Below are 23,275 nucleotides of genomic sequence, written 5' to 3' on the forward strand. Positions count from 1 at the left end.
TGCATGCTTATCTGATTTGAAACCGAAAACTTAACATTGCAAGATAGAATAAAGGGTGTGTGCGTGTGGTGATGTGTGCGTGTGTTTCCATCTTCCAAAACCCCCCATTTAGTTATCCTAGTGATTAATTACATTGATTTGTTGTTTATTAACCATTCCCTGTGGGATCGACCTCGTGCTTGTACGCTTTGCTACTGATGCGATTCGTGCACTTGCGAGTATACTTGGAATGAGATAATTGCTTATTTTGTTCTAAGAAAACACATCAACACTCCTACTTCGTGAAAAGTGACCTAAAATGCTCCCGGTCGGCAAGGAATTCGTGGGGAATCACTTTCTCAAGTTGTGAATAGCGGTCTAGGCCTAATTAACCACAAGATGTCTTACAAACGGAAGAAAAGGTTATTTCAGTGCAAATTCAGTCCAATTTCAACAAAAGTGACCTAAAATGCTCATATTTCGTCAAAAGTGACCTAAAATGGTCCTAGGGCGGCAAGGATGTCATAGGGAAGTACTTTCTCATTTTGAGATTACTGTTGTAGGCCTAATGAACCATATAATGTTTTACGAACGCACAAAAAGGTCATTTTGGTTCACACTGAGTGTAATTTCTCCAAAACTGACCTAAAACCTTCCTATTTCACCAAAACTGACCTAAAACGCTCCCAGGCGGCAAGGAAGTCATGGGGAAGTACTTTCTCATGTTGGGATTAGCGTTCTAGGCCTAATGAACTACATGATGTCTTAAGAACGCACAAAAAGGTCATTTCGACGCATACTCAGTTCTACTTCGTCAAAAGTGACCTAAAACCTTCCTATTTTGTCAAAAGTGACCTAAAATGCTCCAGGTCGATAAGGAAGTCTTGGGGAAGCACTTTCTCATGTTGGGATTAGCATTCTATGACTAATGAACCACATGATGTCTAACGAACGCACAAAAATGTCATTTTGGTGCGTACTCAGTTCTGTTTCATCAAAAGTGACCTAAAACACTCTCGGGCGGCAAAGAATTCCTAGGGAAGTACTTTCTCATGTTGGGATTAGGATTCTAAATCTAATGAACCACATGATGTCTTACGAATGCTCAAAAAGTTCATTTTGGTGCTTACTCAATGCTTTTCCCGAGCGGCAAGGAAGCCATGGGGAAGCACTTTCTCATGTTGGAATTAGCGTTCTAGGCCTAATGAACAACATGATGTCTTACGAACGCACAAAAAGGTCATTTCAGTGCATAATCAGTTCGATTTCATCAAAAGTGACCTCAAACGCTCCTGGGCAGCAATGAAGTCAAGGAGAAGCACTTTCTCATGTTGGGATTAGCGTTTAAGGCCTTATGAACCACATAATGTCTTTCGAATGAACAAAAATGTCAGTTCTATGTTGCTTCTTTTTGTACAACTTGTTTTACTTGGAATTTAGAAACGAATACCAAGTTGTAGCTCGCAAGTATACGAATCGCTCATGTAAGCATAGCGTATAAGTACGAGGTCGATCCCACGAGGAATAGGTAAATACACATCAAACCAATTCAACTTACCAACTAGAATCACCAAACACACACACACGGCAGGGGGGGTTTGTAGATTGTTAAACTCACACACACCACATACACACACACACACACACACAATTGCAATGCTAAGAATTCAGAATCCACACCAATTGATGGAAATACAACCAAGCAATTCAAGATAATGCATAAATGTAATAAAGTTCATCTACTAAAAGGTTTGGCTAGTCACTTTTAGCAATTACTCCCCTTACTGTGCATAAACTAAGAGCTTCTTGGGCCTTCCTTAGCCAGTTAACTTGCATGTTCCCTAGTTCTAAGCTAAGGCAGCTGTTACCCATGCAAGAGTCGTTACGATCTGTGAGAGTGACAAACACATAGCGCATGGCTCCAAATTAATGTACTGTATGTCATCTATGATCCCTTTTCTCATGAATATTATCTTAGGATACCCACTTGTTGCCTACTAAAACTATCATCCTTTCGAGCTTGTTTAGTTTCACAACATAAATCTAGATGCATGCAACCTAAGGTGATCAGTCAAAGATGCAAAACAAATAGAGTCAATTTAAATAGAGATCAAGGATTTACTACATGCATCAAATTAAATCACAAGTGTCACCATTGCATAACTCACAATTAAAGTTTCATCATCCAACTTAGCAAAGCAATAAAAAAAAAAACTCAAAACATAATAATAAAGAAAATAAAAGATCTAACTTCCATTATAATAATTAAATCCACAATGAAAGCAAGAACAACTAATTAACTAAAGAAAAAGAAGAAAATCAAAAGAAAAACAAAGAACATCACAAGAGGGTGGCAGCGGCACAAGAGAGAAGAAGAGGAGAGACATAGCAGCAAGGAGGCTCACGACAAAGGTGAGCTAGGGCTGCGGCACATGGTCTCTCATTCTCCCTCAAGTGGCGCCACCCTCTCACTCTCTCTCTCTCTGAAATTCGGCCTCCCCCTCTCTCTCTGAATTCTGAAAATATAAAAATATGGGAACCCTAAACAATGAGAGAATAGGATATATTTATAAAGGTGAGGTGAGGATTCCTTTGGAGGCAAGGAGAAGACAAGGTGCGGCTAGGGTTTCATTAAAAGAACATGGGCTTAAGTGAATTTCTTGCTCCTTAAGACTTCTAATTTTCGGCCAAAAGTGGGCCTTGGGCTGATTTGGGCTCTTTTTGGGCGTAACTCATTTTCAGCTCGCGGAACTGCTGCGCTACCTCCACTAAAATGGCCATATCTTGAGCTAGAAAACTCGGAATTGAAATCCGTAAAATTCCCTGCGAAGCTAACATCCGTATCTTTCCAACCATATATGGCATGATACCTGGTTCTCTCTGGAGAATTACAGAATTGCTGTCGAAATTGGTGCTCTATTTTCCAGGGTTTTGACTTCTTTTTCAGCTAGGATTCCTTGGGCTTTCTATTTGCATGGCGTGATGGACTTGGGCTGCATGGCTGTATGGGATGGGCTGCTGCAAGTGACGTGATGGGCTTCCTCCCTTCTAGCTTGCGCATGGCTGCATGACTTGGGCTGAATGGGTTGCACATAGGCCCTAGGGTTTCAGTGCATGGGCTGCCACCTTGCATGGCGTGATGGACTTGGGCTGCTAGGTTTAGGCTCATGGGCTTGCATGGGATGCGCATGTATGCATGGGCTGCCACCTGGCCATTAACTTCCACATAGGCCCATGGCCCATTTGACTTGATCACATGTCATAGTTGACCCTTGACTATTGACTTTAACTTTCCATTTCGCCCCTCATTTCCATGGATGTCCACCACCTTCTAGAAGCTTCTGGAACCTTGACTTGATAGAGTTGACTTTGACCAACCTTTCCTAGTCCCACTAGGATTCCTTGTAGATGTAGGATTCCTTGTCCATTTCAACTTCTCATAATGACCATATTGCCCCTAGTGACTCCTAGTCTCATCAGGACTCCTTTTCCTAGTAGGATTAGGTTTCCTAGTTCAACCAGGAATTCCTGCTTCAATTAGGAATTCTCATTTCTGGCTTGGCAATGATGGTTCTGGGCTTGATGTTTCCTCTTGTGACTAGGAATCCTCATTTGACTAGGATTTCTGCTCGTTTCCTAGTTTGTCCAGGAAATGTCCCAAAACGGCTCCATTTGCTCATATTTCCTATTTTTGCTTCATTAGACCTAAAAACACAAAAACAAGATAACAGACACCAAAGTATCAAGTTCTAACACTCTAGGTTAGTGAGTTAGTATCATAAAATAACGTAAAATGAACACTCATCACACCCCCAAACTTAGACTTTGCTAGTCCTCGAGCAAAGAAAATAAAGAAAAAGACTCAAAGACTTCAAAAACAAACTAACTTTCCCAACAAATGATATCATGAGTATGACCAACAATAACATAGTAGAGCAAGGCATATATAACATTTATTCTTCGATTTCTAATAATGCTTCAAATAACATACCTTACTCCTCCATTGTGTATATAGGTCATTCTCTTCATAACCCAAGTGTTAGAAAAGCAAGAAATAGATCAACATATACAAAATAGATTCAACTCCAATCCTCACAAAGGCATACTCTCAACAATAAAGCACTCAAGAATTAGGTTGATTCGTGCACTCATAAGTATATGTGAGAGAGGTTATGTAATCAAAGACAAATAGCTCACATATTAGCATGAAACAATGGCACATTTGAAAGGAAACATGATCTCATGAAAGGAATATCAAAATACTTGAAATAAAATCAAAAACCATATGCTCCTCTCTCATCTACACTCCACATCAAGAATCACATTTCTCCTAAGATCAATTAGGACTTTCAAAAGGGTTAGCTTGGGTTAGGTGTGATAAAAACAATGAAAAGGGTATACAACAAAGGGCTAGATCTATGGAATTGCAACCAACACAACTCTTAGAGGCATACCTTCCACAATTGCACTACATAGCTTGACTATTTCAATTTTTTTTTTTTTTTTTGGAACCGTCCCATACACTTCACTTTTTTTTTTTTTTTTTTTTTTTAGGGTATGGCATACACAGTTTTGTAGCACTTTCCATTTTTCTTTTGTTTCAAGCTATGCATAAACACTTTTCTTCAACCTCCAAAAGCCACAAATCAATGCAACAACATAGATAAAAGAATAATTAGGTCAAGGGATGTAACTCCCCCAAACTTAAGGTTAAACTAGGGTTAGAAAGTAAAGGGTTAACTAAAGGTTAAAAATACAACAAACAGGGCCTAAAATCATTTCCTAGGTTCCATGTAGTTATAAACATGCTTTGCATAGAATAAGAGAGAAGTTCTAGCTCATTGATTCAAATCATGTGTATTTCAAGCATTTGATCAAAAGAATGAATAATGAGATCACACAACGACTTAAATGACAAGAAAGGAATAGAGTGGTGTCTAACACTCGAAAAATGAAGGACAAGGCTCAAAAGCTCACTTAGGTCATATAAGTCTACTCTAAAATGTATATGAATCACTAAATCATGCAAATCATAACTCAAGCTTATGAAAACAAGATCTAATCACATAGAATCATAATATAGGTTATGGAACAATATTAGAAAAAGAAGAACACATATCATATACAACAATGCTAAACATGCTTCTCAAAGACCATAAACAATCAATCAACTTGTTGGGGACTCTAAAAACACAATTAAAAACAAAAAGACTCAAAACTTTGTTTTTATTTAAAACAATGTCGCAACAAGGTTCTAAGGATTCAACTCCATCATTAGGGTGGAATGAATCTTAGAGAATTGCATTTTGTTGCGGGTTTTGACACCCTAATTGAAAACAAACAAAAAAATAATTTTTTATTTTTTATTTTTTGTAGAAAAACCTAGAAACCTAAAAACAAAGAAATTGCGTTTCCCCCCAAACTTAAATGACTCATTGTCCTCAATGTGAAAGAAATAACAATCATGCATGATCAGTTAAAGTAAGGGAATCAAAACAATTATCCAACAAAACCAAAAATACAAAAAACTAAAATTGGTTCAATGAAGCAAGGATGAAAGAAATTGTGTACTTGGATTGCAAGCATGGCCCAATGAATGCACAGCCACCATGATCCTCAAAGCATAGGCGCGGCCTCCTTAGTCTTCTCGACTCACTCCCTTGATTTCTTCAAAAGCTTTGGGTTGCCTCCCAAACAGCGCTAAGTTTGTACGTCTTCAGCCAGACGTTGCCAATCGTCTACTCAAATGTCCTCTTCTTCCCTTTCTTGCTCTCGGCCTTGGAAAGCACGCCATCCTTCATGGACTCTTTGAACCTTCCAAAAACTCTCAAAAACAGTAATTGGTTAGAATAAGAATTAAAGTAGAAAATAACATTATTAAAACCTAAGAAAAAAAAAAAAAAAACTAGGAAGAAAAATAAATAACCTAAACTAATTCTAATGATAAGTAAAACCAATTCAATGATATTTAGCACCATTCCCCGGCAACGGCGCCAAAAACTTGTTGCTTCTTTTTGTACAACTTGTTTTACTTGGAATTTAGAAACGAATACCAAGTTGTAGCTCGCAAGTATACGAATCGCTCATGTAAGCATAGCGTATAAGTACGAGGTCGATCCCACGAGGAATAGGTAAATACACATCAAACCAATTCAACTTACCAACTAGAATCACCAAACACACACACACGGCAGGGGGGGTTTGTAGATTGTTAAACTCACACACACCACATACACACACACACACACACACACAATTGCAATGCTAAGAATTCAGAATCCACACCAATTGATGGAAATACAACCAAGCAATTCAAGATAATGCATAAATGTAATAAAGTTCATCTACTAAAAGGTTTGGCTAGTCACTTTTAGCAATTACTCCCCTTACTGTGCATAAACTAAGAGCTTCTTGGGCCTTCCTTAGCCAGTTAACTTGCATGTTCCCTAGTTCTAAGCTAAGGCAGCTGTTACCCATGCAAGAGTCGTTACGATCTGTGAGAGTGACAAACACATAGCGCATGGCTCCAAATTAATGTACTATATGTCATCTATGATCCCTTTTCTCATGAATATTATCTTAGGATACCCACTTGTTGCCTACTGAAACTATCATCCTTTCGAGCTTGTTTAGTTTCACAACATAAATCTAGATGCATGCAACCTAAGGTGATCAGTCAAAGATGCAAAACAAATAGAGTCAATTTAAATAGAGATCAAGGATTTATTACATGCATCAAATTAAATCACAAGTGTCACCATTGCATAACTCACAATTAAAGTTTCATCATCCAACTTAGCAAAGCAATAAAAAAAAAAACTCAAAACATAATAATAAAGAAAATAAAAGATCTAACTTCCATTATAATAATTAAATCCACAATGAAAGCAAGAACAACTAATTAACTAAAGAAAAAGAAGAAAATCAAAAGAAAAACAAAGAACATCACAAGAGGGTGGCAGCGGCACAAGAGAGAAGAAGAGGAGAGACATAGCAGCAAGGAGGCTCACGACAAAGGTGAGCTAGGGCTGCGGCACATGGTCTCTCATTCTCCCTCAAGTGGCGCCACCCTCTCACTCTCTCTCTCTCTGAAATTCGGCCTCCCCTTCTCTCTCTGAATTCTGAAAATATAAAAATATGGGAACCCTAAACAATGAGAGAATAGGATATATTTATAAAGGTGAGGTGAGGATTCCTTTGGAGGCAAGGAGAAGACAAGGTGCGGCTAGGGTTTCATTAAAAGAACATGGGCTTAAGTGAATTTCTTGCTCCTTAAGACTTCTAATTTTCGGCCAAAAGTGGGCCTTGGGCTGATTTGGGCTCTTTTTGGGCGTAACTCATTTTCAGCTCGCGGAACTGCTGCGCTACCTCCACTAAAATGGCCATATCTTGAGCTAGAAAACTCGGAATTGAAATCCGTAAAATTCCCTGCGAAGCTAACATCCGTATCTTTCCAACCATATATGGCATGATACCTGGTTCTCTCTGGAGAATTACAGAATTGCTGTCGAAATTGGTGCTCTATTTTCCAGGGTTTTGACTTCTTTTTCAGCTAGGATTCCTTGGGCTTTCTATTTGCATGGCGTGATGGACTTGGGCTGCATGGCTGTATGGGATGGGCTGCTGCAAGTGACGTGATGGGCTTCCTCCCTTCTAGCTTGCGCATGGCTGCATGACTTGGGCTGAATGGGTTGCACATAGGCCCTAGGGTTTCAGTGCATGGGCTGCCACCTTGCATGGCGTGATGGACTTGGGCTGCTAGGTTTAGGCGCATGGGCTTGCATGGGATGCGCATGTATGCATGGGCTGCCACCTGGCCATTAACTTCCACATAGGCCCATGGCCCATTTGACTTGATCACATGTCATAGTTGACCCTTGACTATTGACTTTAACTTTCCATTTCGCCCCTCATTTCCATGGATGTCCACCACCTTCTAGAAGCTTCTGGAACCTTGACTTGATAGAGTTGACTTTGACCAACCTTTCCTAGTCCCACTAGGATTCCTTGTAGATGTAGGATTCCTTGTCCATTTCAACTTCTCATAATGACCATATTGCCCCTAGTGACTCCTAGTCTCATCAGGACTCCTTTTCCTAGTAGGATTAGGTTTCCTAGTTCAACCAGGAATTCCTGCTTCAATTAGGAATTCTCATTTCTGACTTGGCAATGATGGTTCTGGGCTTGATGTTTCCTCTTGTGACTAGGAATCCTCATTTGACTAGAATTTCTGCTCGTTTCCTAGTTTGTCCAGGAAATGTCCCAAAACGGCTCCATTTGCTCCTATTTCCTATTTTTGCTTCATTAGACCTAAAAACACAAAAACAAGATAACAGACACCAAAGTATCGAGTTCTAACACTCTAGGTTAGGGAGTTAGTATCATAAAATAACGTAAAATGAACACTCATCATTCTATGTCGTCAAAAATGTCAGTTCTATTTCGTCAAAAAAGACCTAAAACGCTCCTGGTCGGCAAGGAGGTCATAGGGAAGCAGTTTCTCATGTTGGGAATAGCGTTCCTGGCCTAATGAACCACATCATGTCTTACGGACGCACAAAAAGGTCATTTGGGTGCGTACTCAGTTCTATTTCGTCAAAAGTGACCTAAAACGCTCCCGAGCGGCAAGAAAGTCATAGGGAAGCACTTTCTCATGTTGGGATTAGTGTTCTATGCTGTTGAGTGCTCATTTTACTCTACTTTATGATACTAATTTCCTAACCTAGAGTGCAAGAACTCGGTATTTTGATTATTGTTAGTTTGTTTTTGCTTTTATAGGATAAAATGAGCAAAGAAGAGAAAAGTAGCCAAAGCCGTTTTGGGACGTTTACTAGTCAAACTAGGAAAAGAGGAGAAATCCTAGTCGAACCAGGAAAAGCTGAATCTCTGTCAAACTAGGATTCCTAGTCTCACAAGGAAAGATCAAGCTTGAATAGAAGAAATCTTGAAGATCCGAGGCCAAAAATGAGAAATCTTAATTGAACTAGGAAACCTAATCCGGATAGGAACTGGTGTCCTAATGAAGATAGGAATCATGATGGGCACAATGGTAAATGTGAAATCCAAGTGAGATAGGGATATCCTAGTCGAACCAGGAAAAGCTGAATCTCTGTCAAACTAGGATTCCTAGTCTCACAAGGAAAGATCAAGCTTGAATGGAAGAAATCTTGAAGATCCGAGGCCAAAAATGAGAAATCTTAATTGAACTAGGAAACCTAATCCGAATAGGAACTGGTGTCCTAATGAAGATAGGAATCATGATGGGCACAATGGTAAATGTGAAATCCAAGTGAGATAGGGATTCTACTTCTACAAGGATTCCTTGGTGGACGAGAAGAAGTGGTCAAAGTCAAAGTCAACAAGTCAAAAGTTCCAGAAGATTCTAGAAGACTTGAGGTGCAAGAAGGGATGATTGGGCCCTAAGTCTATGCCATGAGCCAAGCCCAAGAGGATGAAGCCACATGTCTATTTCTTGGCCTAGAAAAATTTCCTTTAAGTTGAAATTCTGATTGGGATAGGAGATATTGCAAGATTTGGTCAAAGATCACAAAGAATCCAAGTGAAATAAGGAAAGTCAAAACCCTCTGAATATGAGCAGTAACTTCGACAGCATGCCCAAACCTCTACATATCGAATCTGATGGCATGCCATATGTGGTTGGAAAGCTACGAATGTTAGCTTTGCGGAGAATTTTACAGATCTTGATTCTGACATGTTTAGCCCAAGTTATATGCGTTTTAATGAAGGCAGCGTAGCAAACCCGCGACCCGTAACGAAAGTGACGCCCAAGAAATGTTTAAGGCCACAAGTTGACGTAATTGATAAGGAAACTTCTCAATCCCACATTGAAAAGGAGAGGAAAGCTTCAGCCCCCTTCACTCTATAAATACATCTTCATAACATAAAGAGATAGGTCCCTTGGAAAGTTCTGAAAACCCTAGCCTTCTTTCTCTTTCTAGCCGCCATACCCTAGCAGCGCTCTCCTTTATTTTTCTCACGCAGCCACATACCTCTCTCTCTCGTTGTTTGTTTGTGTCGAGCCCTAGGAGGAGAAGAAGGAGCAGTGCCTCCGCCACCTTATTGCTGACACCTTGAGCCGCCGCCACCTTGCTGCCATATTGCTGCCATTGCTTGCTGACACCTTCTCTTTCCTTTTATTTTCCTAGTTTTGATTATGTTTTATTTGATTGTAAATTTGATTATGCGTAGCTAAATATTTAGCTAGGGTTAGGATGAAGCCCTAGTGATGCTATTTACTTCTACTATGGATTATTGAGTTTTCAATTGCTTTACATGTTGACAAATCTTGGATCTCTGCTTAAATTGACTTTATATGTTTTGCATCTTTGACTGATCACCTTAGGTTGCATGCATCTAGATTAATGTTCTGAAACTAAACAAGCTCGAAAGGATGATAGTTTCAGTAGGCAACAAGTAAATATCCTAAGATAATATTCATGAGAAAAGGGATTATAGATGGTCATAGGTTACAATTCGGATGGGTCTATACTCTATATGTTTGTCACTCTTACAAATTGTAACGACTCTTACATGGATAACAGTTGCCCTAAGTATGCTTAGGGAACATGCAAGTTAACTGACTAAGGGAGGCCTAAGAAGCTCTTAATTATGCAAAGTAAGGAGAGTAATTGCTAAAAGTAACTAGCCAAACCTTTTGGTAGACAAACTTTGTTGACATGTTTGCATATTGATTGTTGATAGTAAATGGTGTGCTAGTAGTGGATTCTGATCCCTAATGCTTCTTTATTATTGTTTTTACTTGAATTAATTTAGTTTGTTATTTTTAAGTCTTGTTACTTTATTATTAGTTTAGTCTAGTCTCAAAAACCAATCTGAAACCCTCCTGTTTTTAAGTTTTGTTACTTTATTATTATTTTAGTGTAAATTTAATTGAATTTAATTGAGTTAGTAATCATTACACTTGTACAATGCCCTGTGAGATTGACCACATATTTGAAAGCTTTGCTACTCCGTGATTCGTGCACTTGCGAGTTAACCTAGAGCTTGATTAAAGGTTAAATAATTTGCTCTAGGAAAACATACAACAAGTTTTTGGCGCCATTGCCGAGGAATTGTTATTTTTGTTGATTGCTAGTTTAATTACTTTTGGTTAAGTCAATTTAGTTAGGTTTTATTTTTTCTTTTTCTTTTTTCTTTTTGGTTCTACCTGATTTCTCTTGTTTCTTAGGTACAATGGAAGAATCAAATTCAAAGATTACTCCTCTTTCATGTGCATAAGGCCAAAAGGTGTTGAGTGCACAAGAGGCAGACCGAGACTCAATTGGACACCATTAAGGATGAGGTCAGCCCTTGTGTCTCCGAGAGGGAGTGAATCTGAAAGAGAGTACGAAGAAGAGAAACAAGAGGAAGTCGAGGAGACCTTGCAACCGAGTGCCTTTCAAATGAGAGTATCATTGAGTGATTATTCATCTCCAACACTACTAGCTCAACCTACATGCATTGCTTACTCTCAAGTGGAAACTGAGTTTGAAATTTCAAGTGGGACAATCAAACTTCTTCTACTGTTTTATGGTCAAGAAGGAGAAGATCCTTATGTGCATATTAAGGAATTTCATGCGATATGCGAGATTGGCAAGCTGAGGGGGTTGAGTGATGATCAAAAGAAGTTAAGGTTATTTCCATTATCTCTCAAAGATAAAGTTAAAAATTGGTTGTTTTCGTTGCAGGTTGCTTATTAAAACATGGGAAGAGTTGGCATCCAAGTTTCTTTTGAGATTCTATCCAGTTAGTAAAACCACCATCGTGAGGAAGCAAATCTTAGGGTTTACACAATCAGAGGATGAAGTGTTTCATGAGAGTTGAGAAAGATACCAAGAGCTTCTGAATTCTTGTCCACACCACAATTTTGCTCCATGGATGCAAATTGAGTATTTCTATGAGGGATTATTAGATCAAGATTGTACTATGGTGGATATGACATGTGAAGGAGCACTGAGAGAGAAGACTTTTGAAGATGCATGGGCACTCTTTGATACATTGGCATTGAATTCACAACAATGGAATAGACAGAAAAGAGTGGAAAGGAAATCGGTTATGGAAGTTGAAATGTCCGAGCTTAAGCAAATGATGCAGGTTATTATGGCGAATCAAGTTTCTAGGTCGTCACAAGGAGAGCCATGTTTTGAGGTTGAAAGAGTTCAAGCTAGACCGAGTATACCGTCCCCTATTGAGCAACGAAGTACTTATTTGGAGGATATGATTGCTACATTAGCTCAAAGTACAACCTCGATGTCTAATGATACCAAGTCATTCATAAATAGAACCGAGGAGCAGTTTAATGTTACAGCTAGAGCTATTTTAAATCTGGAAGCCCAATTAGAACAAGTGACCTTAACCTTGGATAAAGTGGTAAAAGGTGCACCAATTCATGATGAGGCTGAAGCAATCACTACTTTTAGAAGTGGGAGAGTTGTTGATAACGAAGTGGGTACTATCCAAGATGATAATCGAGACAATGAGGATGAAATTGAGATCCTAGAACCTGAACAAGTGGAAAAGTACAAGAGGGATAGAGTGAAGACCAAAAATGAGGAAGAGGAGGAAAGAAAGAAGCATGAAAAGCTCACGGTTACTCAAGCTAGCAAGCAGGCTGTGACTCCTTCCTCTATCCCAAGAGCTCCATTACCTTTTCCTCAACTTCAAAGGAAGCAAAATAAGGATGAGCAAGCCAAGGAAATTTTAGAGATGTTTAAAAAGATAAAAATTAACATTCCTTTGCTTGATGCTATTTATCAAATTTCTAAGTATGCCAATTTTCTGAAGGAATTGTGTACACATAATGGGAGATTTAAAGAGTATGAGCAAGTGTGTCTAAGTGAAGAAGTGAGTGCGGTTTTGCAAAGGAAGTTGCCGCCTAAGCTGAAAGACCTTGGAAGTTTTACGATTCTATGTTTGGTTGGGAATCATAAATTCGAAAAGGCATTGTTGGATCTTGGTGCAAGTATTAATTTGATGCCATATTCAGTTTTTGAGCAATTGGGTATAGGAGAGCTTAAACTCACTGGTGGTACTCTTCAATTGGCAGATCGTTCAGTAAAGGTTTCGAGAAGTGTGGTTGAAGATGTATTGGTTCAAGTTGCGGATTTGGTCATGCCCGCTGATTTCATTATTCTTGAGATGGAAGATACTCCAATTAGAGGAAAAGAGCTACCAATCATATTTGGAAGACCATTCACGGCCACAGCAAACACCAAGATTGATGTGAGTAATGGGAAGTTGATAATGTCTGTTCTTGGAGAGTTTGAGGTTTTTGGTGCTATGAAATATCCAAGAGAAGAGAATGATTGTTTAAGAATTGATACTGTGGATCCATTAGTTCAAGAAGTGTGAGAGACCAGCCTTGCAGAGGATCCATTGGAGGTTGCCTTGAGAACGCCTGACTTCAGTGAACAAGATGAAAAAGTGGAAGAAATGCATGCACTTCTGAAGGCACCTTTATGAGTGTGCATTTTGCATCACTTTATGATACTAATTCCTTAACCTAGAGTGTTAGAACTCGATATTTTGTGTTTCTTGTCTTGTTTTTGTATTTTCAGGTCAAATGAAGCAGAAATGAGAAAAAGAAGCAAATGAAGCCATTTTGGGACATTTCCTGGTCAAACCAGGAAAACGAGTGAAATCCTGGTCAAACCAGGAAAAGTGCAGAAATCCTAATCGAATGAGGATTCCTAGTCACACTAGGAAACATCAAGTCCAGAACCATCATTGCGGAGCCAGAAATGTGAAATTCTGATTCGAACAGGAAATCCTAGTTGAACTAGGAAACCTAACCCAACTAGGGAAAGGAGTCCTAATGACACTAGGAGACCCCAGGGGCAATATGGTCATTACGAGAAGTCGAAATGGATAAGGAATCTCTCATTTTCAAGGAATCTCTCATTTTCAAGGAATCCTAATTGCACCAGGAAATGTTGGTCAAAGTCAACTTTACAAAGTCAAGGTTCCAGAAGCTTCTAGAAGGTGGTGGACATCCATGGAAATGAATGGAGGGAAGAAATGAATTTGAATACAAATGGAAATGAGGGGCAAAATGGGAAGTCAAAAGTCAAGGGCCCATGGGCCTAGGGATGCCGAACCAAGATGGGCCATGCATGCACATGCATGGGCCCAAACCCTAGCAGCCCAAAGTCCATGCGTAAGGAGCAAGATGGCAGCCCATGCATGCGCATGCATGCCATGCAAACCCTAGCAGCCAAGGAGCCCATGCGCAAGCCCAAGATGCAAGCCCAAGGTGGAAGCCCAAGGTGGAAGCCCATGGAGTGAAACCCTAGCCCATCTTGTGCAAGCCACTTCAGCCCAACACATGCGAGCCCAATGCACATCAAGGTCCAAGACCACCAGCCCATACGCAAGGGAGGGAGGCCTAGCTGACTTGCATGCGCCACTTAAGCCCAAGAGGACAAGCCCATCACTACTACAAAAAAGGCCATAGATATCACTGCTAAGATATCGGTTTGTAGCAAAACCGATATTATATAAGTTTAGATATCAATTGATTTTTCTGGTGATATCTATAACCTATTACATATCAGTAATTTTTAAAACTGATATCTAAACTTTTACCTATAAACCAAAAAAATCTTAAAAACCGATATCTAGAATATAAACTGATATCTTTAATTCCATTAAGTGATTAACCACTGAATTTTCCTCCAACTTAAAATTTTTTTGCGTACCACTACATCCCAGACACAACTCCTAAGACTTAGACTCACTTACCCATTCGAAGACCCCCCAACACTTAGACACAATCTTCATCAATCTGCATCCCGCCATCATCGCTCTCGATCTGCATCATGCCATCATCGGTCTCAATTCTTCCTACACACACACACTCTCTCTCTCTCTCTCCCTCTCTCTCTCTCTCTCTTTTTCTCAATTCTTATCCCTCTTTCTGCAAACCTAGGTTAGATCTGTATTGGGAGAATTTGAAGCCTTGGGTGTTTCCTTCAAACAACCTTGAAGTCGTTCATCATCTGCGGTGGTCTGGTACATGCGCCGTCACACTGAGCTACTCCATCTGCAACCTAGGTCAGTTCAGGTTCTTATCTTTTTTGTTTTAGGTTTTGCTTATTAGTTTTTTTTTTTTTTGGGGTTTTCAACTTGCAAGTGCATGATTGAGCCTTGTCGTTCGTCTACAGCACCGTCGTTCGTCATCATCACTGGAATGAGCTTCGTCAAGCCAAGGTCAAGAGCTTCATCTCTCTCTCAATCTCACTCTGCGAGTCTCTCTGTCTCGGAGGTCGGACGTCGCTTTGCGATTGCCTGTTCTCAGAGGTCGGACGACATCCTCTCGAGGTAGAAGCTTGGATCTCAGCCAAACGTGTGCTTTCTTACAGTTCTCTACCAGTCTCCCGGAATACACATCATCAGTAGCTCAGAGGAATTTGAAGAACTTTTGTCAAGTAAGCTAAAGTTGAGAATCTTGCCCCATGAATTCCGTAGACCATTGATTGGGAAGTGATTTTGGTTTTAATTTCTTTTTTCTGCAGGGGACCAATGCATGGTTGTTGAGGCAAAGTTGTTCTTGCTTTTGAAGAAAATGGATCCTCAAAAATTGGGGTTAGATTTGATAAAGGGATACAAGATGGCAATGATCTTGGTGGTCTTTGTGAAGAAGATCATGGCTTTTTTCGTTCTGGTGATTTTCTAATATCATATGATTTTTCTATCACTACTTGCTTTTGCTTTGTTTTTGTTGCTGTATTCTTGTGTTAATAATTGATGCTTATTATGCAGCTAATAATTTATGTCACTTGGATGGTCCTGGAGCTGATGATATTGAAAAGCTTGCTATTAGTGAACATCTTGAGGTACTCATCGCCCTTTACTGGACCAAGATAGTTGTTGTTGTTCTTATAAAAAAAAAAAAAGATAGTTGTTGTTCTGGCATTAAAATTTAAAGCACCCTTGTGCAGGTTGCATCAAATGATCGAGAGTAAAAGTATTCCTTTGATATTGTTTGTGAAAGATATAGCAAAGGCAATGGCAGGTAACTCAGATGCATATACCGTCTTAAAGAGTAAGTTCAAAAATTTGCCAGAGAAAGTTGTAGTAATTGGCTCCCATACCCAGTTGGACAATTGTAAGGAGGAAGTAAGAGGTTGAGGATTTTGTTCAGTTAGCTTATTTTAAACTATTTTCGGTTTGACATTGAACTATATTTCATGTTTTCCAGTCCCATCCCGGTGGTCTTTTGTTTACGAAGTTCAGTTTCAGCCAAACAGCTTTGCTTGATCTTGCTTTTCCGGTATGCTAGTTGCAGTATCTTCTTTTTTTCCTTGTTGTTTATGGGCATGTATGATTGGTTTCATTTATGTGAATGTTGCTACTTGCTGCCTATTTCTAATGTCCTTTTTGGTTGCTATATCATCATATGTGATCATGTTAATTTTGATTTTAGACCTTCATAAATGTGCGACAAAGTGCATGAATTTCTAGGCTGTAGTACATGCAAGAGAATTTCATGAATTTTTATTCAGCAACTATATTCTTATCTGCTTATATAATTCCCAGTATGATTTATCTTTAATTCTTTCTCTCTCTCATGCAAATGTACACAAAGTACAAAGGTCAATTGAAACAATCTGAAGGGGGGAGGGGGGGCTCATCCCTGATTATATGGGAGTTTGGAACTATTTTAGCCTTTTAGGCAGTTTTTATTGACAAATTGTTGGTTGCTTTTAAAATAAAGATGACACATTTACTGGTGGTTTCAGGATAACCTTGGTAGTTGGCTGCCTGATAGGAGCAAAGAAACCCCTAAAACAATGAAGTAGCTTAGTAGGATTTTCCCCAACAATGTGACAATACAGCTGCCCCAGGTAATGTGCCTTTTTCTTATATGTTTATTGTTCTGTTTGTTTTTTTCTTGAATGTAGTAATATATTCATCTTTCCTTGTAGGATGAAGCCTTACTTTCGGATTGGAAGCAGCAGTTGGATCGTGATGTTGAAACTTTGAAAGCACAGTCAAATATTGTCAACATTCGCTCAGTGAGTGCATCTGATCACATTTTGTATTTTTTCTTTATCCTGGTGGTGGTTCTGTCACGAAAATATGTTTTTAAATGTACATTTTTCTAATCAAGCTCTGGACTGTTTTTGACACTCTCATGGTATATGTAGTTTTCTCTTGTACGCTGTTTATAAATATCCACACATGTGCGCAAACACCATTTTGTGCACTCATTCAAAAACATACATGTGAAGATGGAGCAGATGCTCTTTGTAACATGCATCTGCATGTGATAATTCAATTCTCTAATGATATATCTTATAACCCGTAACTTTTTTATTTTTTTAGTTAGCATTTTAGTGTATATTGTTTTGTTTTACCATTTACTATTCTAGTTCTTGATATTTACAAAAGGCATAATGATTTTAGGTTCTGAACCGTATTGCTCTGGATTACCCTGAACTTGAAAGTCTGTGCATTAAAGATCTAGCGCTTACAAATGAAAGTTTGTATTCTTGAACTCTAATGCTTGTTCTCAGCCAAGGTCGTGACTGAACTTGCGAAGTTTGCGTTCATCTTAGCTGTTGTACTTTTAAATCCTTCATTTGTTTCTTTGGATGATATTGAGGGTATGGATTTCAGTCCTTAAATGTTTCATAATTATATTGTAGTTGCATTGTGTTATATCTGCACTTCAGCCGAGCATTGTTGTTGGAGCAACTTTTAAGTATGTTATAAAATGGTGTACATAAATCATCTCGACGTAAAATTCCAGCTTTTATCATAATCTAGCAATATAGAGCAATTGCATAGATACATTAAAATGTCTTCTTTAGAACTTGTTATGGAAAAAGAAAGGAAGCTATCTTAGTCGACGAACATTTATTTTGTGAACTGGTTTCTAATTTACAATGTTTATATCATATCATTTCATTTTAGCAGCCTCTAGAGTCCAGTCTAATTGTGGACTACACAAAGGAGTTGGGAGGGCTAGTTCACAATGTATCCTGTTATTGCTGTTTCATTTGAAGCAGGCACTGCATCAGGCTATTGACAAGTATTTGAATCCTAAATTATGCCAATTTGCCTTGAATTTGAAAAAAAAAAAAAAAAAAAAAACCCCTTCACTAGTTTTGCATTGTCATTGTTGTTTTTGTTGTTACTTTATCATTATTATGCTCTAGGACCAAAGGAGAGAAGAGTTCTTGAAATTTGATTCCATCGTACTTTCAATATGAATGAACTTATTGGCAGGGGTTAAAGTTTCAATTGCAGTGCTAGGAGCTGAGATTGACAACTATTCTCCACCAGAAATCTTGAAACAGTTTGAGGAGATATTAACTGCAAAATCCGAGGTGCAAAACGGGTTCTTTTTTGTTTTATTCTTATTTTATAATGTTCATATACTTGCTTCATAGTGTTTGGTCATACATTAATTTCTTTCTCCATAGATTGTAGAACAGATTGTTACATGAGATCTGAAGTGGACAAGATTTCATTCCTTGGTTAGGTCTGCATTTTTGTAATTCCTTCCAGAGGTGATTTTAGCATTCTTTTTGGTTTCCTACAAAGGGAGTGGTGCAGAACCTCACTTCAATTTCTTTTACCTAATGCATGATTGCTTAATTGTAACATCTAATTAAGTAAAATTGAGCAAGCTCCTAACTAAAACTCTAATGTTTTGATTTGGATCATCATAGTTATCTTTCATATGTTATGAAGAAAAAGAAGTGCATTTTCAGCCGTTCATGTACATATATATAGAAATGCATATGGCTCCTCAATATAGAAATGCTAAGTACTAACTTGCTTTCCTTAAAATAAAAAAATAAAAATCAATGTACAAAGTGGAAACATAACTTTTGATAAGCCTTTTCGTTTCAATATTTCATTCTCATTCTTTCATTAAAATTGTTTCAACAGGTTGGTAGTCTGGAAAATGTTCTGAGAAAAATGGAGGTACTTAGTCTTGTCAATGAGGAAATTGAAGTCAATGAGGTGCAGATTTCTTAGGTTAATTTTGATTCAATTATTTTGTAAAATTATTTTCCCTCATGAACTACTGTAATACAAATTAGAACAAGTGTGCACGGCCATACCTTATATTTTGTACATGTTGACTATATAGGCCTAGCTTAGATTTGAAAGATGGGGTTAGAGAGATGAGGTCTCCCCCTAATTTTTGTGATATGTAGACATGTTTTGGATGAATGGAATGCATTTTTGTACTTGGAATGTTTGGATTAAAAGCAAATTTGAAAATGCACCAATTTCAGGCCACACATTTGTGTACTTGCATGTCCAGGGCATTTATATGAGTTTTTAAACAAAAAATAATATTTCACACCAACCTTACATATCACTTTTTTCAAAGTTTTTAATATCAGTTCTATTAAAAAATTGATATATAAAGATGGGTTTAACATCAGTTAATAACTGAAAAACGATATCAAAGTTAGTTTAGATATCTGTTTAATAGGTAATATGATATGTAAGGATGAGTGTAACATCAGTTTTTTGTAGTGAAAATACATTTACATATCAGTTTAAATTACAGAAACGATATTTAAAATATGTTTACATACCAGTTCTTCCAAATTTCTGTTATTAAAACATAAAATAGATATCAGTTTAATAAGAAATGCGATATATAAAGATGGTTTAGTATCAGTTATTTACTAAAAACCATTATCAAAGTCCATTTAGATATCAGTTTAAAATACCAAAACGATATTTAAAATATGTTTAGATATCTGTTTTACCTAAATTCTTATCCTTTTTGACATTTTAGATATCAGTTTGAGATGTTTGGATATCAGTTTTTCCAAACGTTCTGATATTAAAATATGTAATAGATATCAGTGTATCACCGATATCTATTCTAGGGGTAGAATAGATATCACCCCTGGAAATATCAGTTTTTCACCTTAATAGATATCAGTGGATTACCGATATTAAAGGCCTTTTTTGTAGTAGTGCATGCCGCAAGGCCTTATTCACCCTAACCCTAGCTGCTGCCGCAAGCTACAAAGAGAAGAAACCCTAGCAGCCGCATGTTTTCTCTTCCTTGCCTCTCAAGGATTGCACCTCTATATATATCCCCTTAATTCAGAACCCTAGGACCTCACTTGTCACTTCCTACACTCCAGCCGAAATCTCTTAAGTCTCTAGTTTTATTTTTCTGTTCTAGGTTTTTAGTTTCAGCTTTTATTTTATTATTGTGAGGATTAGCCGAAGGGTGAGAGAGAAAGAAGAGTGGCGTGGCTGCAAGGAAGAGCAACCCTAAGCCGCAAGCCCTAGCTCACCATAGCCGTGAGCCAATTGCTTGTGCAGGTGCCTCTCTCCCTTGTCTTTCCGCAGCCCCGCTTGTTGTTTTCCTTCACTTTTTGTTCTAGTTCTCTAGTTTATTATTTGGATATTGGTTTCTGAATTTATTTTATGCCTCTGAATTTATTTAAATTAAGTTTTTGAATTCCATTAGTTTATCTCTTTGATTTCATTTAATTCATGTTGCTGAGTTCAATTCGTTTATGCATTTAATTTCGTTAACTTTGCATTTCTGATTTTATTATTAAGCATGAATTGGGATTTCATTATTGTTGGTTGCTGTTTTTATTTATTTAATTTAAGTATGTAGGTTAGTTATTCTATCTTGCATGTTAGTCGTAGGTCGATTAATGGATTTGCATGCTTTAACAAATCGTTTATCCGTCTCTTGGTCTGTTAGTTTGATGTTTGCACGTATTAAATTTCCATTATCTATTAGAACCCGTCACTAGTTGTTTGCATCCTTTGACTGGCCACCTTAGGGTAATTGCATCTAGTTTATTTGTTAGATTTAGCTGTGAAATAGTCAAAGACACTAAACCACAAGTAACAAGGGAATAAGGGATTATTCTTGGTAGTGGGGTTGGGCGACCTCTATAAGGAAATAGTCAAAGCTTATATGTTGTGCATGTTTGACGTTCTCATAAAACTTAATGACTCCTGCATGGGTAACAGCTGCCTTAGCTTGAACTAGGGAACATGTAGGTTAACTGGCTAAGGAAGGCCCAAGAAGCTCTTAGTTTATGCATTAGGAGAATAATTGCAAGAAAGTAACTAGCCAAACCTTTTTAGCAGTCAAACTTTAATATGTTGTGTTCAAATTAACTGTCATTAGCCTTGGATGGTTATTGCATGCTTATCTGATTTGAAACTGAAAACTTAACATTGCAAGATAGAATAAAGGGTGTGTGCGTGTGGTGATGTGTGCGTGTGTTTTCATCTTCCAAAACCCCCTATTTAGTTATTCTATTGATTAATTGAATTGATTTGTTGTGTATTAACCATTCCCGGTGGGATCGACCTCGTGCTTGTACGCTTTGCTACTGATGCGATTCGTGCACTTGCGAGTATACTTGGAATGAAATATATGCTTATTTTGTTCTAAGAAAACACAATCAACACACCTCAGCAATTAATTAAGAATAGGTGGTCCAATCATTTTGAAATGTTAGTATCCACTAATCCTAAGCCGCTTCCTTCCATTGAACAAGCACCTAAATTGGAGCTAAAGTCGTTACCTGAGCATTTCAAATATGCATTCTTGGGAGAAGATGAGACCTTGCCTGTAATTATTGCATCTAATTTGAGTACACGTGAGGAAGAAAGACTCTTGAGAATTTTGAAAGAAAATCGGATAGCATTGGGATGGACCAAAGCCAATAACAAGGGGATCTCACCCACAGTGTGTATGCATAGGATTTTGCTTGAGGAGGATTCTTAGCCTACCCACGATGCCCAAAGAAGACTTCATCCAACTCTAAAGGAAGTTGTGCGTAATGAGGTGTTGAACAAAATTTTAAAATAAATAATAAATATTACCCAACATAATTTCACCCAAATTCATTTATGGAATAAGGGTTTTTATTATTTTGGGTACGACCCATTCAAGATGGAGTACATCTCTTAATTATAGTCCCTTGACTCAAGGGAACACCCTTTGATTCCAAATGCAATGAAACCAACGGATCACTTTGTGAGTGTTTAGATTTCCAATAGATAGAAGACCTATTGAAATGGAATTTATTTGCGATTGCGGTTGCACCCGTATTTTAGATTGCCTACGTACCCACAACAGGATCAAACCACACGTAGTTCACACAATGAAATTTGAGAAATTGCGAAATTAATTCGGTAACTTTGTGTGAGAATTAATTTCAAAGAAATTTGGAGTAATAGAAATTTGATTTGACCGCGGTTGTATGCGAATTTAATTCACATTGCCTACGTACCCATTGTGGGATCAAACCGGACGTAGTTCACAGATTTGAGAGATTTTATTTGGGGTTTTTTTTGTTTTGACTTGGTTGGCTTTATGCCATTTTGGAGGGTTGGTTTTGTACCAATTTGAGAGGTGGTTTTGTACCATTTTTTTTAGCTTTTTGAATTTTGGGGTTTAGGATTTGAATTTTTGAAAGAGGAATAACTTTATAATTTAGCTTGATTGGTTTTGTACCAAAAGAAGACTTAAGATTTTTTTTACATCTGGGTACGTGAACTTGACCCAATAAATTAAATTAATCACTGTAAGTGTAAGTAATTAATTTAGATTAGTTGAGGTCACTTAAAATTTTGGGCTTGTAGAATACTAAGATGGGTAGAAATTTTGCGAACCCATCCAATAAGGCCCGATTTGCAAATTAGTTTTCTTCTTCTGCTGCCTTAACGATCTTGTCAGCCCATTTATCCAAACTTTGGCCAATTTGAATTGAAACCCAGCGCACATAAGTTTCATTGCCTCCATGGACTTCTAGATTGGAAGAGTAAGCAACCATCAATACTTCCAGTCCCACTGAAATTGGGAAAAGAAGTCATAGTTGAACCTGCCAGGCTTGAAGCGGCGGCTATAAATGAAAGCCATGAACCTTTGCACAATTCACGCCTCCTTCAATTGTGTTTTGTAGAGAACTCCCAGAGAAAAAAAAGAGTATGCGACCTCTCTTTCTATCACATTTTTTCATACTTCCTCTTACTTCTTGAAAACAACAACCGACTTCCTCTTACTTCTTGAAAACAACAGCCGACATCTTTTTTTATTTGCAGAAAATTCCCAAGGAGAAAAAGATAAAGCTTGCTGCGGGTTCACAGTGGACAGAGCCATTGCACATCTGCAAGGTTCTTTTGTGAGGCTCTGGGGTAAGAAAAATTGTCCGTGTCCTTTTCCTTTTATTGCCACCCACAACAATTAGATTAACTTGGCAAGCCTTATAACAGCCAAAGAAATCTCCAGTCAATTTGTTACGTGGAGCTCTCA

This window comes from Dryas octopetala, chromosome 1 (genome assembly GCF_963921425.1).
Source record: "Dryas octopetala chromosome 1, drDryOcto1.1, whole genome shotgun sequence".
NCBI classification, from domain to species: domain Eukaryota; kingdom Viridiplantae; phylum Streptophyta; class Magnoliopsida; order Rosales; family Rosaceae; genus Dryas; species Dryas octopetala.